Source organism: Triticum urartu, chromosome 4A (genome assembly GCF_056163025.1).
Source record: "Triticum urartu cultivar PI428250 chromosome 4A, HENAU_Tu73, whole genome shotgun sequence".
NCBI lineage: Eukaryota > Viridiplantae > Streptophyta > Magnoliopsida > Poales > Poaceae > Triticum > Triticum urartu.
In genome coordinates this window covers 240,590,527-240,599,942 of record NC_141876.1, presented here as the reverse complement: position 1 = coordinate 240,599,942, position 9,416 = coordinate 240,590,527, and the positions used below count along the sequence as shown (strand labels likewise).

The 9,416-nt window shown below is 43.4% G+C and overlaps 1 long non-coding RNA gene across 2 annotated transcripts; it reads right to left on the bottom strand.

Moving 5' to 3' along the window:
• Window positions 1-5,896: 5,896 nt before the first annotated feature.
• On the bottom strand, window positions 5,897-9,162 carry LOC125551655 (uncharacterized). Of its 2 annotated transcripts, XR_007302986.2 has the most exons (3): window positions 8,484-9,033; window positions 7,676-7,800; window positions 5,897-6,366 (listed from the first exon to the last, which is right to left on the bottom strand). It is a non-coding gene; the product is annotated as an uncharacterized LOC125551655 (long non-coding RNA). The 2 variants fall into 2 exon arrangements; XR_007302985.2 differs by having other exon boundaries at window positions 5,897-7,800; window positions 8,484-9,162.
• Window positions 9,163-9,416: the final 254 nt, after the last annotated feature.

The window sequence follows — 9,416 nt, the reverse complement described above, 5'->3', positions numbered from 1 at the left end:
AGGTTGGACCAAATTGGGCCGGTGCAGGAGGTTGGAGGCCCAGCTAGGGCTGGCTCCTCTCTCCTCACTTTAGAAAAAAGATTTAAAACAGATAACTGAAAGAAAAAGGAAAGAGGGGGGTTACGAATGGGGATTTGTCAAGGGTCTATTTTCACGGCCTTGCAAAAATGTGAGGAATTTAAATAAAATGGAAGAGGAGCTTTGGAGGAAAAAAAAGATTCGCACATGTTGAATTTAATTCAACATGTTTGAATTTTGAAACCATTCGAACGAACTCTAAATGGGCTGAGATTTGAGGAGATGATCCCACACATTAGATGTGATTTATGAGCAGATTTGGAACATTAATGGAGAAAGTAAAATTGCAACTCAATTTGCAATTTAACTTAAAAAAAGTCTAAAAGGAAGTATATGAAGTTGAGACGGATAAAAGAAGAGTTGAAGAGTGGTGCAATTGTGTTATGGGTGATTCCAAGTTAATGGAATATTTATAATAGCTCCCTAACAATATTGGGAGGATATATGTTATAAAGAGAAAATCACCATGTGCATTTCCCTCGGTTTAAATGGATCAAAGATCCATGCAATTTATTTAGTTGAGTTTTAAAAAGGGGTGCATAATGACATAATGCAATGCAAATGATGCCATGATGAAATGCGGCAAGCAAAAAACAAATCACACCACGAAATCTCGGAAACCCAGGAAGGCATCAGAAGCTCCGATCTTGGGGCGTTACACCCTTCCTGGGGACAAAATGGTGGGCTCCTTCTGGTTGAAGAGCATCATGAAAATGCTGCACACCTTCAAGAAACATGCTATCTGTAAACCTGGCCAAGGAGACACTACTCTCTTCTGGCATGACAAATGGATGGGCCAACCTTTGCAGCAACAACTTCCTGAGATGTTCCCATTTGTGATTAACACAAAGCTGACTCTAAAGCATGTGTTGGAGCAGCAAGATCTCAGCCACATCTTCTATAGACCGCTATCACTCCAAGCCTTCAACCAATTGAACTCCCTTTAGATTCACATACAAAGCATCACACAATCTATGGAACAAGACAAATGGTGTTACCCCTGGCCTAGTCAGCAATACTCCTTGATGAAAATGTACAAGCGCATCTGTGGAAAGAATGAAGCTCACTCAATCTTTAAGCAGATCTGAAAAACTTCTTGTCGGCACAGACACAAAATCTTCTTCTGGCTTTTACTTCATGACAGAGTTAGCACAAGAAATATGCTTAAACGCATAAATATGTTCCTACCAGATTATTCGTGTGCTATGTGTGTGGAATGTACTGAGGAAACTCTCATCCACCTTTTTTGGAACTACCCTTTCTCATTGAGCTGTTGGCACAACTTATTGCCTACTAGAAACAGAGGGATTTCTCCTTATGGTGAAATTCAGTTGACCATGCTGAGGTTTCCCAAAGAATTTGCACTGGAGATTGTTATTATGGGAAACTGGAGTACTTGGATGGTGAGGAATGATAAGGTTTTCAGACACGCACCACCACACATCAACACATGGAAGTTCTACCTCAAGGAAGGCATGCAGATGCTATGCCTTCGCTCAAAGGAACACAAAGCGGCCCAGATTGGTAGTTGGATTGATCTGTATCCCATTGTACTAGACATGTTGTAAATATTTTATTATTATTATTGAAAATACCGTAGAACTATTGTTCTACGGTCCAGGTTTCAAAAATCAATTAGTTCTACATGCTTACCCATCATCCTGGTGGCAAATTCCAAGTGCAAGCTTAACCCTTTCAGACTGCCCAGGGGCACAGAGCAAATTGTTTAGATTGTACATCTTTCTATACCGTGTTTTTTATATGGAGAGATCATTTGTTTTGTTTTTGTTCATGGCATTCTTTGGTATCAAAAGATCCATTTGCTTGTTTCTCTAGGTAAGCGTTGGTATAGAGAATCCTATATACTTAAGAAGTTCATCCCCACTACTTGATTTATCTAAACATTCATCATATCCACCTCAGCACACCTGCCACATCAACATTCTTAGATTGACTTACATATGGGACCAACCAATACAGTGCCCCTGCCACATGAGCATCAGTTACTTGCTAAGGACCCAGAACAACCTGGCCATCACTCACGAGCGTCTCTCACCCTAATGCAGGGCTTCGCAAAGACAACACATCCAGTCATCCACCGCTCCTCTCTCTAGAAAAATGTTCCCCTTTCTACAGTATCCATGGCAGCGGGCATCCATCTCAGTGTGCGGCGCTCCTCCGACACAACCCGGCCATCCTGCGCTGGTCACTTTCTTTGGCACAACCGCCGGTCTAGGTCACCTTCGCCACTTACCAGGATTCCCCCCTTGCTGGTGTGATGCATGCGTCGTCGTGCCACTTTGGATCCATCTCTACGTGAGGCGCTCCTCCCGCACAATCTACCTGTCCTGGGACTCTCACTGCCTCTGGCACAATGACCGGTCTAAGTTACCTCCGCCCATCGTCAGCAGCTCCGTCGATGGTGTCCTCCACCCCGGCTTCGCCCTGCAACAGGTCTCTGTCAAGTACATCAACCTCGACAGCATGTGCGTCCAGGGGCACCACGAGTGGCTGGTACATCGTCGTTCTTCAATGCTAGATTGACTGGGTGTATCTTGGTTGACTAGGTTTTTTTTTGGTCGAACAGGCTGATGGGTGTATCTGCGTATGGGGATATTGAGCTACCCACATCTGCCACAATGGTAGCCATTTTTTGTATGTTGAGGTCATGTGAGTAGGAACTCCTACTCATTTGTGTCCGTGATAGGTTTGCGGCAAGGACAGATTACTTCCTGGTACGTGATAGGTTTTGTACTTTGTTCTTCGGGTTTCATTCTGTTTTCAGTATTTCTTTGTTATAAAAGAGGTCACAGTAAGCATAAACAACCGATCAAAATCAGCCTCTCGTGAGATCCAGTCGTAACACACAGACTGGTCGAGCCAAAAGGATCAGACTGAAGTGCTTTCGATCTTCATTGCTCCCTTGGTGCGTCCTGCACCAGTTTCTCCTCTCCCCCACTTAGCTTTTAATTATGGATTTAAGAAACACAAATGCATGTAGGGATCTAAGTAAATAGCAACAATAGTTATTAATGGTTACAAATATTTTCCTTTCATCTCCCTCTCAACTTGCTCTAAAACAGTTCCCAATCCCACAACTATTAAATCCCTCTACAGAAACTGCTCTACAGGTCCATCGTTTCAGCATCTGGTCCATTCATGTCTTTAAACTGAGCCAAGAGAATGATAATACACCAAGGTTGGGGATGCATGTACATCGCCCCCGGCTACAATTCACAGTTAGAAACATGTATAATAGTGCAATCGTCATCAGATGTGCCCGCCTGCTTGAGTCCTTATCTCTGCCACCGGCATGCACTCTGGAATAGTTGCCCGCTTCCAGTTTTCATTACCAAAAAAGGCTTTCGCCCCGCTTTATAAATAAAGCAAACCGCCCAGAGCACACATACAAGATCTAGTACAGAACACACACACCCAAGACACACACCGAGATCCGAAGGTTCTGCTGAGGGCACAGCTCAACAAGCCCAGAAATAAACACCTAAAAAGGCTGAAGCCAAGGCGAGCGCTCGCCAAGCATCTAGTCAGGATCTGGAGGAGGCGGAGGGGGTGGTGGCGACAGGCGGACGGCCATCAAACGAATTTCGGCGATGAAGGCGGAGATGGCGTCCCGGTCGCGAGGGCGGCTAAGCAGCCGTCAGAGCTGCAAGAAACCAGACAGTTTGAAGAGAGCATTAGTAGCCCGACAAAGCGGAGTGCGCTGAATCACAAGCTTATTGAGAATCGTCCAGATGGTCCACGCGAGGGCCCCAATCTCCAGCCACCTAATGTGGCGAGTGGGCAAGGGGAGGTCCGGAGTTCGTCGAAGAGGTCAGGGAAGTTGGTGTGGCTCCAGTTACCACCGACCGCCTCTCTAAAGCAACTCCACATAAACTGGGCAGAAACGCAGTTGAAGAAGATATGGTTCGAGTCCTCGGGGGTACTGCAGAGCGGGCACAGGTCGGAGCCCGGACCATTGCGCTTGCGGACCTCAACCCCGGACGGGAGCCAACCGCGGATCCACTGCCACAAGAAGATCCGGATCTTCAGAGGAACGTGAATGGCCCATACAGCTAGGAGGGGAGGCGGTGCAGTGGAGGGGACGATGGCAAAGTAGAGGGACTTGGTGGAGAATTGCCCCGATGGTTCAAGGCGCCACCGAACCTCATCCAGGCCGGTATCGACATCTGGCACATGGAGGGCGATGCAATCAAGAAGCTCCTGCCAAGCGGCAGCTTCTGGAGGCCCAAATGGCCTCCGGAACGCGAGGCGCCCTCAGACAATAAGGGCCCGTTCGACGGAGATAGTCGGGATGACAGCAATGGAGAAGAGATCGGGGAACCGAGCTGCAAAGGGGGAGTCACCCGCCCAGCGGTCAAACCAGAACATGGTCGCCGATCCCGATCCGACCGCTATGGAGGTCCCAATACGGAGGACGGGAAGCAACTAGATGACAGACTGCCAAAATTGGGATCCCCCAGATCGCTGACAGAAGGCCAAAGGTTGGCCGCGTAGGTATTTATTCCGGATGATGTCTAGCCACAGCCCACCATGACCTTCATTCTCCCATGCTTCCTCTTATCCCTGAGCTTATGGATTTGAATTTGAATGTTACGCTCTGATTCAAAAGGTGCTTGAAGTTTTGTCGGCAAGGGACACCATGACTTCGTTGTTTCTTAGGTATCTTGCTATTCACACTCATCGCTTGATTTTCTTATTTACACACTGAATGGGCACATGGATCTTTTAGACTTCTATTGTGCTAATTTTACTGTTTGCTTGAAACTTCCATCACTGAATTTAAGTAGTTACATTGGATAACCATGCAACTTGTGTTTGAAGTAGATAGCATGATTGTTTGCTCCCATAGATTCTTCCATGCAATGTATTTCCTTAAAAAGTTTAGCTATAAACTAAATCGAGAATCCCTGCTTCCTTTAAGCAATTTCCATTTGTATGATTTGCATAGATGGATAGAGCTGAAAATACTTAAGAGCCATCCTTTTTAGTCCTTGAGCCTCATGTTTCGTTTTTCACAGCTTGGATGACTATACAAGTTTAACCTTTGCAATTATGTTGTTTTTTCGCCACATGCAAGAATTTCTTGAACTACTCTGCCTTCTTTCCAGAATTAGTTGTATGCTTTCTTAAAGGAAACCACTAGGCATCAGACTTCTGATTTTTTGCTCCCATCATACTAGTTGTAGGCCATTCGATTAGAATCACATCCATCATCTGATTTGCTGTTAAAACCCACGCGAGATTTGCTCCTTAGTGGACACCACTAGGCATCAGACTATAGACAATCTGCATCTGTCAGACTAGTGGAAGGCCGTCCCATGAGGTGCATCCAGGTCGTCCGATCCTAATCAGGGCCACGCAAGATTTGTTGACTTATTTGTTAATTGATTGCTTCCTTCATAACTGCTCCTTCAATCCTCGCTAATCTCTCTATTATGGTAACTCCGAATATACAGCATGCACATGCACCGCTAGAATTAAGTTTGCTTTCAACTATTGCATCGCATAATTGCTTCCAGCGTCTCAACAATATGCTTCGATTACAACCAAATTTATTCAATCTAATAGTAGGAATTGTGTTTGAGCTAACAGAAATTTGTGCCGATTATGATGGATATTTATTTCCTACTAAAGAGAGTTTGTTTCTGTCGACTAAAAAAATCGCTTCCATTGCAAGTTAATTTTGCTTCTCTTGGTGACAGTTACATTTATTTTTGCTAAGACATAAATTGTACGTTTTTAACAAACAAAAGTTTGCTACCAGAGAGAAAGGAATTTGCTTCCATGCAACAAAAGCTTAATACAAATACAAAAAAATTACATAAGAAAAATTGTTACAAGATCCACCCATAAGATGGCTGGGAAGCAAGGGTATATTTTCAAATGAAAAAATTACATACGAAAAACTGTTACAAGGCCCATGCATAAGATGCCTGGAAAGCAAGGGTATGAGTTCAGCAGCGCAATTGGGAACGCAAACACGAAATGTTGCCGAATAAATATTGTTGCCACTATGACGGAAGCAAGGGACATTGTAGCCATCTAATAGCGCAACATGGCAGTATCCTGGTAGTGGTAGGTTGCAGAAGCTCGAACTCACGCACTACGTCAGCAAGCGCATCCTTAGGGAGGGCTTCGGTCGTTATCCGCCAAAGTCTCCACCACGTCCTCCGCCGCCATTCTATGGGGAGGTCCGTGCAAGGCTTTTGAGAAACCAATGGTGCATGGTTGACATCATGTGGCACAAAACATGCAGCTGAAGCTTCTCTGAGAATACCAGAGAATGTTTGAATTATCAAAACATGGCAGTGGAAGCACGAAATAATGAAATAAGCATGGCTTACACGAAGCAACAATTTGGTCTATCAGAACATACATGATAGGTAGTGGAAGCATGGAAAATTGAGAAGAAATAAAGCATTTCTATAGAAACATATGTGATACGTAAAAGTGGAAACCATAGCTTACACGGAGCAGCGATTTGATTGATCCAAACATACATAATAAGCAATGGAGGCATATAAAATTGAGATGAAGAGAGAACTTAATACTGTAGGAAACATATGCGACACAAAAGTAGGAACTATGACTTTACAGGAAGGAACGAGTTGGCCTGTCACAGCATACACTTTGTTGTGTTTTGATCAAAATGGTGCTGAAACCAAAAAGAACAATAGAAACACACAAAAAACACGGACTATGGAAGCAAACTACCTACACCAAAGAAACATACAAAATATAATATGGTGCATGGCATATTACAATAGTGATAACAATAAGAAAATAAGCAGGAAGTATGGAAGCATTCTAACAAAACAAAAGCAGCATCAGAAGTATAATTTGGAAGCCCCATCAGTACGAAGCAGGCAAAGAATTAAGTGAAGCCTGCGCAACATATATGTGATGAAACTAGGAAGAATGGGAGCACTGTTCAAACTAGAATACCTTGGAAATATAGAACAACAAGGGCACAAAGGTAGTCACACGGTTGTACTTATGCAACTTAGTGCTACCAACCATGAAGCACAATGCCAATGTTTAGGTTAATTACAATGGTGTTGACTGATGGGAACAGTAGAAATATAACAAACTATATCGACCAAAGAAACATATGGGAGCATGACATATTGCAATGATGAAAATAATGGCAAGATAAAAAAATTAAATGAAGCAGGTAGAATGGAAACAATATATCTGAAACTGGGTAAGCACCTTTAGTACAATTTAGAAGTGTAGTAGGTAGGGAGCATGAAAAAAAAGTGATATCTCAATATGGATCATCTAAATTGGAAGTATAAAATATTGAAAATAAAAAACAACTAAGATTTGCACCATCTTGGGGATGAATGTTTCTGTCACCTACATTCTAAATTCACAAAATTTGGTTGAACTATGGAAGCTAATCAATTAGACAGAAGAGGTATATGTAGTCTAATTTGGAAGCATGAAAATAGTGCTATGTCAACATATCTATGGAAGCAAATCAATTAGACAGAAGAAATATGGTCAATTCAGTCAACGATCCATTCTATGAGACCCCCTGGAGCTAAGAATTTGCTAATATTAAGAAGATTACCCCATTTTTTGCAAATGAGGTATTTCCTTCTCGGTGGGAGACCCTTGACAATATCATGTAACCGACCAGCTGAATATCGACTCTGTAGCATGATCGACTCCTTTTTAGTCATTGTTGAGTGTCAGCTGAGAACACATGGAATACGGATTGTTAGCATTTCCATAAAAAAATTGTTTCGTAAGGAATGAAGTGATAGATTTGCTCTGTTGTGGAATTAGTTGTATGGAAGCAATACACTAGAAAATAACAGTATATATATGTTGACTGATGACACGAAGGATGACAGAAGCACGAAAATATGGACACTACAAATACGGTGCATGGTATTTTAATAAGCTTGGTCCCAGGATGGGGATGCATCTGTTAGTATTTTTGGCATGTAAGCATTTTTCTGGGAAAACAGTATCCAAAAGGGGACAATTACGAAGGAATTTTGTGTGATGGAATCATGGAATTTAGGGTGCATTTCGTGCAATTTAGGGTGCATTTTTATTCTTTGATGGAAGCATGGAAATTCAAACGGGGTAAACCTAACAAATTTAGCGCCAATATGGGGGGCACGTTTACTTGGATGCTGTGTTTACAGGAAGCATTGTAGGATGCATTGAAAAGGAAGTGTCGCAGCAATTCTAAAATAGATTTGAAGCATCGACAAGAATTGAAACAACTTAATAATCGAAACAATACTAGGCCGGCAATGAACAAAAATAACAATTTTCATCCATCTGAAGGATGCATTACACATCAAAATCTGTTGCAAAAATTACAAAATCCCCAAAATGTGGGGCACTCCATGAAGTGCACATACCTTTGATTCAGGGGTGGGGAGCTTCAAAATAGGGCCGCAATTTAGAAATCCAATGGCCAATACTCCGGCCGGCCTATCCAAATCGATGGGGATGCAGCCGATTCAGTAGATGGGCTAGCCTAGCGACTGAGAAAACTCCGCAGAATCTGACAGGGTAGTGTCGGTGGAGTGGACTGTGTGGTAGCCATGCTGATCGGCGGGGAGGCTCGAGTGGGGAACAATGGGGCAGGAGGCTGGGTGCTGCGGTCCACCGATGTGAGGCGGATGGAGCGGGCTGGTGAGGTGGAGCTGCGAGGTCGCGGCGGTGGCCGGGGTGGTCGCGGAGCGGAGAGGTGTCGCGGTGAGACGGCGGCGGAGCAGGGGATCTGGTGAGCGAGCTGGCGGCGAGGCGACTCAGGTGGGAAGCAGAGCTCTGGCATGGCCGGCGATTATAATGCTATATCGAGAGATTTGGGGAGATGATTGCGAGCGGGGGTATGCACAGATCGGGGCTTTCCTTATTTTTTTTTTAACGCGACGAAATCTGGAGCATCTCCTTCACAACGAATCGACGGACGTGGATTGGTCTGGCGCTGGCGTCGCTTCAGACTAGATCAGAAGTGTTTACCTTAGTTGTATTTCTGCTTCCAAACAAATGCGGACAATTAGGTTTGCTTCCAAGATTCCCTAAAAACGTGCTTCCAAGATTTATGCAATGATTTTCTCCATTCAATTTATTTCTCCTTGTAAGTTATTATTTTTGAGCGCAACACATATTTTCTCATCGATTCAATAATCTGCTTCAATTGCGTACAATCAAATTTGTATTTTTAGGGTCAATCAAATTTGTTTTAATCTAAGGAAAATCTGTGATTATAAATATTTTCTTTGTTTTCATCGAAGCAAGAATTTATTTCATTGGCTCACAAGCTGTTTCCACTGCAACTTGAATTT